Genomic DNA, 8654 nt, shown 5'->3' on the forward strand with positions numbered 1-8654 from the left:
CATTTTTTGAACCTGGCCTAAATGTGATAGTGAAGTTGAACCTCCCGAAGAACAGAGACCATCTAGCCTGTCGGGGGTTCAACCTCTTAGCTGTCTGCAAATAGGCCAGGTTCTTGTGATCCGTCCAAATAATGAACGGGGTTTTGCATCCCTCTAGCCAATGCCTCCACTCTTCCAGGGCGAGTTTGATGGCAAGGAGTTCACGATTGCCAACATCGTAGTTCTTCTCCGCCGGAGTGAGACGACGGGAGAAATAGGCGCAAGGGTGAACCTTATTGTCCTCTGGGGACCTCTGTGAGAGAATGGCCCCCACACCTGAGTCGGAGGCGTCCACCTCCAAAATGTACTGGAGCTTGGGGTTTGGATGGCGTAAGATTGGTGCAGAGACAAAACGATTTTTCAACTCACCAAAGGCAGATTCAGCTTCCAGGGACCAGATGAAGGGTTGTTTAATGGAGGTTAGTTGTGTGAGAGGAGTTGCGATTTTACTGTAATCCTGAATGAACCTTCGGTAGAAATTTGCAAATCCAAGGAACCTTTGCAGTTGTCGGCGATCGGTAGGGACGGGCCAGTCGGCAACTGCCTTGATCTTTTCCGGGTCTGTGCGATAGTAGCCCTTTCCGAAGATGAAGCCCAGAAAACTGACGGTGGAGACGCTGAACTCACATTTTTCGGCCTTTACGAATAGCTGGTTTTCATAGAGTCGTTGTAGAACGGCACGAACTAGTGAGCGGTGATGTGTTAGGTCCTGAGAATAAATCAAAATATCATCAAGGTAAACAAAAACAGAAGAGTTCAAAAAATCCCTTAAGATGTCGTTTATAAGAGATTGGAAGACAGCGGGTGCGTTAGTGAGTCCGAAAGGCATAACTAAATACTCAAAGTGTCCGAGAGGGGTCTTGAACGCTGTTTTCCACTCGTCCCCCTCTCGGATTCTTACCAGGTGGTAAGCGTTACGGAGATCCAACTTAGTGAAGACGGTGGCGGAGTGAAGTTGCTGGTAACCAGAGTCGATTAATGGCAGAGGATATTTATTTTTCACCGTGATCTGGTTTAGGCCCCGGTAATCGATACATGGTCGTAAACTTTTTTTTTTTTCCACAAAGAAAAATCCTGCCCCTAGAGGAGACGTGTAAGGCCGGATGATGCCTGAGGCGAGTGAGTCCTCGATGTAATTCTTCATTGACTCACGTTCTGGCCCAGAAAGACTGAACAGCCTGCTGGTAGGTAGGGGCTCCCCCGGACGTAGCTCAATCGCACAGTCATAAGGCCTGTGTGGGGGTAAAGACAAGGCCTTGGTTTTGCTGAATACAGCAGCCAAATCGTGGTATTCTGTAGGAACCTTAGCAAGATCAATCTTCAGTTCCGACTCACTTTTAACATTTGAGACAGGCAATGCAGACTGAAGACAGTGTTGTAAGCAAAAAGGACTCCATGAATCGATTCGTTTTCTAGTCCAATTGATTACTGGATTATGTTTTTGCAACCAGGGAAAACCTAAAATCATCTGATTGGCTGGTGAGGAGAACACTAAGAAGTCGCCTGTCTCCCTGTGATTTCCGGAGGTGAGGAACTGAAGGTTGGAAACCTTGCAATTTATTTTAGTAATAGTCTGTCCTGAGATATCCATGACAGGGAGGGGTGATGACAGAGGTACAGGTTCGAGTCCTAGTTGTTTGACGAGACCGTCGGAGATGAGATCTTGTTCGGCGCCAGAGTCAATTAAAGCATGGACTGCTATCTTAATCTGATGATTTATGATCGTGGAATGGATGAAGAAACGTGATCCAAGGGGTTGCGAGAGACTACCCACTAGTACCCCTCGGACACCTAGTGGGTCTGTCCTTTTAAAAGAGGACATTTGGCACGAAAGTGGTTCTTATCACCGCAGTAAAAATACTCCTTGGACTCCTGACACCTTCGTCTCTCCTCAGGTGTTAGCCTAGCCCTTCCCACCTGCATGGGTTCAAGTTCCCCACTGTGAGCGACTGCTTCAGTTTTGGTGTTGGTAGTGAAGCGCCCTGATGAGACCGTCCTGCTGCCCTTTTCCCGTTGCCTCTCACGGAGACGATTATCCAAACGGATGGTTAACGTGATTAAGTCCTCTAAGGAGTGTGGTTCCTCCCAACCAGCTAACAGATCCTTGATAGAGTCCTGTAGTGCATGGACAAAACCCCCCTTTAAAGCTGGCTCATTCCACCCGGATGTAGCGTCTAAGGTGCGGAAGTCGATGGCGAACTGAGCCACCGAGCGCTGACCCTGTTTTAACCTCCATAATTTTTGTGTGATTTCAGTTTCATTGTGCCTCACACCGAATGTTTGCTCGAAATCCTCTATAAACTGAACAAAGGAAGTTAGCTGGATAGCCCGGAAGCTATACTTCGCCTCCGCCCATTTTAGCGCCTTATCCCTGAGAAGCCCGATTATGTAGGATATTTTTGCCGAGTCCTCTACAAAGGATTGCGGTGAACGAGCAAAAACCAATGAACATTGAAGTAGGAAACCAGCACATTTACCTATTTCGCTGGAGAAATGTTCGGGAGTTGGTGACAGAACTTCGCGGAAATGTCCGGAAGTCTGCACCGGAAGTGACGACGCGGTTGAGGCGGAAACGGAAGACGAGTCCGCGGTGTTAGGTATGAATGTAGATACTCTTTGATGGATATCTTGCATAAGTGTAGTTAACTGGTCGAGACGGCCGGTTTCAGTTTGCTGTCTCTCACATAATGCATTGATCATGGATTCATGTCGCACGAGAAATGAGGCTGCTTCGGCGTTTTCGGATCGGGGAGAGGAGTCCGCCATCTTGGAAGGTACCCTCTTAACCCACATAGGATTTTCAAAGAGCTTAGCAACAAAAAATGGAGTGACGAGGGTAACACCCTAACACGGTATCTTTAAGCGAAGTTCAAAACTAACTAAACCGAGTTCTGCATCTGGCATCGCTCTGGACAAGGTTTATTATGGCTGGAGCATTCTGACACGAGCTCAGGAATTATTTGTCCAAGAGAGAGACCAAAACCAGACACGGAGGCGAAAATGAGGTAAGTGATTTTATTTACAGGTGTGACTATATGTACAGTGAGCCAGGTTCTGGAACGGTCTGAAACACAAGAGGAGCAGGGTGAGTCTCGAGTACCAATCTGATCAGTGGAGTCTGATGGAGCGAGTGAACAGTATCTCTGTAGCTTACAGATCCAGGAGGTGTCCAACTGCATGGAGGAAGGTGAGGAAGAAGTCCCAGGTGATCCAGTAGCGGATGAGTCGGTATCCAGTCCAGGTAAGAGTCCAGCGGTCCAGGTAAGAGTCCAGTGATCCAGGTAAGTGTCCAGCGGTCCAGGTAGTTCCTAAGCCGTAGGTACGTTAATACGTGGTCCAAACCTGAGCATAGAAAACTTAGTTAACAAGGTAGGAACAAAAACGATTAGATCCTGTGGCTGAGAATCTAACCCAAGAGGCTTGATGCTCCAGCGAAGGTCTGGTCTCAACTGGAGGCTTAAATGCTGACTGGTCTCATCACTGGAATCCGGATCACCTGTGGAGCAAGGGTTAGGGGAGCCGCCCCAAGGCGGGGCTAGCTCCAGATCCTCACAGTACTTAAGGCTGCCGTGTGGATCAGACCAGTGCTAGAGCATCGCTTGCCCTGGGTAAAGCTTCTCAGCCGAAAACAAATCTTAAACTCCCTGTGCTAACTAACGTTTTTGTGTTCTTCGAATGCTCCCAGAGTTACCTGCTCTCCGGAATCCTGTCTGGTCTGTGTCACTGGGTGCCTACTGAGAAGAATCCCGAGTGCCACTCACCTGGGCCTGCCTGCACTGTTGCCTGTCTGCCTCCTGCAAAGAACCAATACTGGTAATACTTACATTCTCGCCTGGAACCAACCAACCTGGAAACCTCCACCTGTGACAACTCCTTCTACCACTCTCCTCCATGCTGGAATCGCTCCTCAACCTGTAAGACAGTGTCATCCAAATCCAATTCAATTATCACTGCTATTTACATACGACCATACCAGTACTTACCTCTTACCTTCTCTTCCAGATCCTGGCTCCTGTCTCTCGTAAACACTGTAAATAAAGTCACTTACCTTTATCGTTGCCTCCTGAGTCTGTCTGTCGCTGAGCTGCTCACTGTTGACTATTCTGTAGATCCTGACAGTTTGATAATCTTTGTAATCTATCATGGAGGGATTATACAAATGCTGATACAAGTGAACCAGCTCTGCTAGAGCACTGAAGTTGTCCATTTTGAACGGAGCATGGCACGTGCGGTCAGCGCCAAGTTACAAAAATTGGGAGGTGTACGATCACGCGCTTCAATATCAGTTTTAGAAAAAACAATGCCAAAAATTCATTAAAGAGGACCTATTATGCTTCTTTAAACAAGTCAGGATAGGTCTGTGGGCTGTACAAAACATGTTCATTATATTTAATACACAAAATATTTCTCAGATATTGAGAATTCACCTAATCAGTTCTGCCTGTTTTGAGCTCATTTCAGAATTAATGTTTTAGGGCTGCGCCACTATTATACAAATAAGCTGCTGTTGGCCACGCCATCCAAACACCTAACACCCCGCTAACACACTACATTAAAAAACATAAAAACTCACTGAAGGATTAAACACTGCAGATCTGAATCACATTTATATCATTATTAATTCAAACTCCGAGGATATTGACTTTGGGACAGGGGCATTTAGCAGAACTGAACCGACATTTGTCAAGTAGGAGAGTGGCAATAAGTAGGTCCGAAGTCCGATTTGTAGTGGGTCAGGACAGCGGCAATCAGCGGCTCTGAATCGACATTTGTCAAGTCTGACAGCAGCAATCAGCGATCCGAAACCCCACTGGTAGCAGCTCTGTACACCGGCAGTACATGTTCTATATTGCAGCCGACAACAAAACATTTTCCTTTTCCAGCAGACATTGTGAAGCAGTGAAACCAGCAAAACAAATGTGATGGTCTTCTTTTAATGAAGTAGGTGGAGCTCCACTTGGGTTGCTAGGCGAGGGGCTGGGGTTTGGCTTGGGGTTCCTAGGTTGTGACGCAACAATCCTGAGGTTTTTGAGACAGGTTGTTTTGCAGACACCAGAAAACATTTATTTGTTGTTAATAACAGCTGGGTGTTTTTTTGTTTTGTTTTGTTTTTGCGCTTGGACAGTTTCTAGAAGCAGTAGATACCCAAATGGAAGTACGAAAGCATGCAAAATTGAATTTTGCATAGTAGGTCCCCTTGAAGAATAGAGGCCTCTGGATCAAAAGTGACACCTATTGTGAAGATGCTGAAGCACCTTGCATCCAAGCAGAGAACTTCAGTTGCACATCAAATAGCCAATACCTAATCAACAATGTACACACTAACCTCCTAGACAAATTTGCAGCCCTGGAGAAAGCAATATATACCCAAATGGAAGTACAACAACATACAAAAAGTGAATTTTGCATAATAGGTCTCCTTCTAAACTTGTAGCCAAATCAAAATAGTGTGATGGTTTTTTGTTTTTGTAGCAGTACATTGTACAACATAAAGGACATTTGAAAAAATAAACACTGTAAAAAATTTCCCCATACTCAACAAGGTTTTTCTATAATGAGTGAGAAAACTCAATCCTCTATAGAGCTCTACAGCCCAAGCATACTTTTCTGTAAAGACATCATTCAAAAATTAAACAAGTCACAGAAATTTGAACTTAACATGACTGAACTGGCTTGTTACAGTTGTAATATTTTTTATGATTTTTACAGAATCACAGAGTAGGTTTTATGATTTTTGGAGAGTTTATCACATAATGTTTAACCTAAAATGGGATAATGTCACACTAACTTCTAAGCAGTCAAAATATTACCAAATGTTTGTAATCAAACTAATAATTTCCACAAACTATACACTTCATTTACAGTTTATACATCAAAACTCTTTTTCACCCAGTGTGTCTCAGTGCTACGGGAACTTTGTTTTTTCTCAAACTACCCCAGAGAACAGAGTTTGCGCACCCAAACTATCATTGACTTCCATTGTCTCTGAGCTTTGTATTTCCTCTTAAAAATGTATGCCAAATGGCTTTTTATCTTGTCATATCTCCAAAACAAACACCGTAGACACAAAAATTTACATGTGACACTTTTGTCAGGTACTTTTTTCAATCCAACTTGTAGTTTTCACACAATAACTGTTTGTTTCTATCTGCCTGTTTTATTGAGAAAGCAGTCAGGTGTGCAGTTACCATGGTGACTTTATTGAGTCATTTGGAGCATCTTTACCATTTCTTTATAATATAGTTTATTTCACTCTTGTACACTTGAATTGCATGGTACATCTAGAATTATCACCCTCAAATGTAACCCCACAAAAAACATAATAAACCACCACCTTATAACCACTAGGTCCTTATAAAAGACCACAAATCTGTTAGGCCAGGCTGGAAAAAAAACAATACTCTCATCTAAAACTGCTCAAAAACAAAAGGAAGAAACTAATTTGAGATTAGAAAAACAGAGGGCTGTCATATGTGGTGCTGCCTCAAAGTTCAGGAGTGTCTTAGATAACTAGCTGCCGCTGACCCTGGAGTGGACCTGTCATTCCATTTAGCTATCAGCCTGCGGGGGTGGGAGGCAACAGCTTTCTCTGCACTCAGCCAACAATCTAAAGTCTGAATCTAAAAACACTGAGGTAAAAGGAATGTCCTGCAGGTGTCCAAGATATACACAGCCCTCCAAGGATAACCATTCCAAAAAATTATTAAACTGAGCTCATGGATTTGTAATTTGTTCCCTCAATTTATTACTTTGTGCACACAGATTTTGTAATCCATTCCCTCAGTTTATTAATACATGTGCACAGATTTGTAATTTTTTCCTTCTATTTTTAAACCATGCATATTTTGTCCACACAGTTTTTAAAGAATGTGCATGGATTTGTGATCTGTTCTCTCAAATTAATGAACTGTGCGCACTGATTTAAAATTTGTTCCCTCAGTTTGATAAACCATGCACACAGATTTGTAATCCACTCCCTCATGTTAATAAAATTGTGCACGCAGATTTGAATTCCTTTCTCTCAGTTTATTAAAACATGCATACAGATTTTATATGATCCTAAATTCAGTGGTGGGCCATCAGTTCCAGCAAGGCCTTCTCTGCTGGCCTAACATAACCAAGAATTATCATAATTATGATAAAGGTTAATTTAATTTTTAATTTACTTTCCCAGATATCTAAAAGTATTCATATTCTCTTCATGTCATATTATGCTCCTTCCAGTGCTGTTGTTTTTAGGTTAGAGTTTTTATCCAATCAGAATTCAGCTCTTATGTTGCCAGGCTGTATGAAATCTGCCCTGGCCTTCAGAACCGTCAGTGCAGGCGTCTGTGCACTGTAAGTGAACGGCCAAATACTGTTGATAGACAGTTGCGATAGCCAATCAGATCACGAGTTGTGTCAGTAAGGCCCTCTAGCTGGCCTCATGTTGAAAATGACATTTACGCGTCCTGTGATTGGATATGGATACTTACGAGTTTGAGCCGCGGCAGTGCTGTGCAGATCAACAGAGCCACACCCGGGACTGTTAACGGTTAAAACCTTTTTAACCCACAATGGCCGAAGGAGAGCAACACGTTGATTTGGTTGCTGATTTACTGGCAAGGCTGTTTTCAAGACAAACTTTTCAAGAGAAGCTAGATCTCGTTAGAGGAGGACGGCCGACCCCGAGCTAGCTAACCTGTCCCGAGCTAGCTAACCTGTCTCAGAATGGATTTTGTGTTGAATTAAGTGTTTTGGGGGACACAGCCATTTTGGTGAGTGCAAACTTTTTATTTATTTTATTCTATTTTATTTAGTTTTGACAGTAACATACCAGATATGTTTTAATTGCTGATGCGGGTTTGTTGATTTTTAAAATGCGCCGGATAATAGGCCATTTTGATTTTCATCCTGGTGTTATAAATGCTGGCATAATGAAAGGTATTTATTGACTGAGTTGGACATCACTGAAGGCATAAGTGTGAAATGCACCGCCCGCCACTGGTAGACCAGGACTCCTAAATTGCAGCCCGTATAAAAGGGGCATGTTTACCCTCTTGCCGCCTTTCCCTCCCCTTCCTCTACGTGCCACGTTCATGCTCTCTGCCTAGGCCGGCCGTTCGTGCCTGCTCAGGCCCTCGTCTCCCCCAGTCTTCACTCCAAGATCCCGCAGGTTGCAGCACTCTATTTTGGTCTCCCCGTTACTCCCAACTCCCGCCGTCGACTGTTCCCTGTTCGATTTCACCGCTGCGTTTTGCCTAGTCGGTCCCCGTCTCATTCGGAGCCTATCCATCTGTAAATTCCTGGCCGCCTTCGGAGTCTTCAGAGACGCTATCTGTTTTGTCGACCCTGACCGTCAGGTGGAACGAGTCTCCTTTCTCGCCCTAATTGCCGATCTCCACCTCAAATACGGCCTCTTTTTTTTCCAGTATCATAAGGCTTCCCTCTAAACCACTCCCGTTCTGTTTCAGTCAGGCATCCGCTCGGTCTGGTCTGTCCGGCTCACCGAACTGCCGATCATGTTGACCCACACTGTCACAGGGGTCGCTGGTATACAACAGTGAGGCGGTTCTCTTGCTTCCAGGTGTGAGTGGCCTCCCACAGCTGGCAGCTCGGTGGCACAGAGTTTCTGG

Source organism: Kryptolebias marmoratus, linkage group LG5 (assembly GCF_001649575.2).
Source record: "Kryptolebias marmoratus isolate JLee-2015 linkage group LG5, ASM164957v2, whole genome shotgun sequence".
Lineage (NCBI taxonomy): Eukaryota > Metazoa > Chordata > Actinopteri > Cyprinodontiformes > Rivulidae > Kryptolebias > Kryptolebias marmoratus.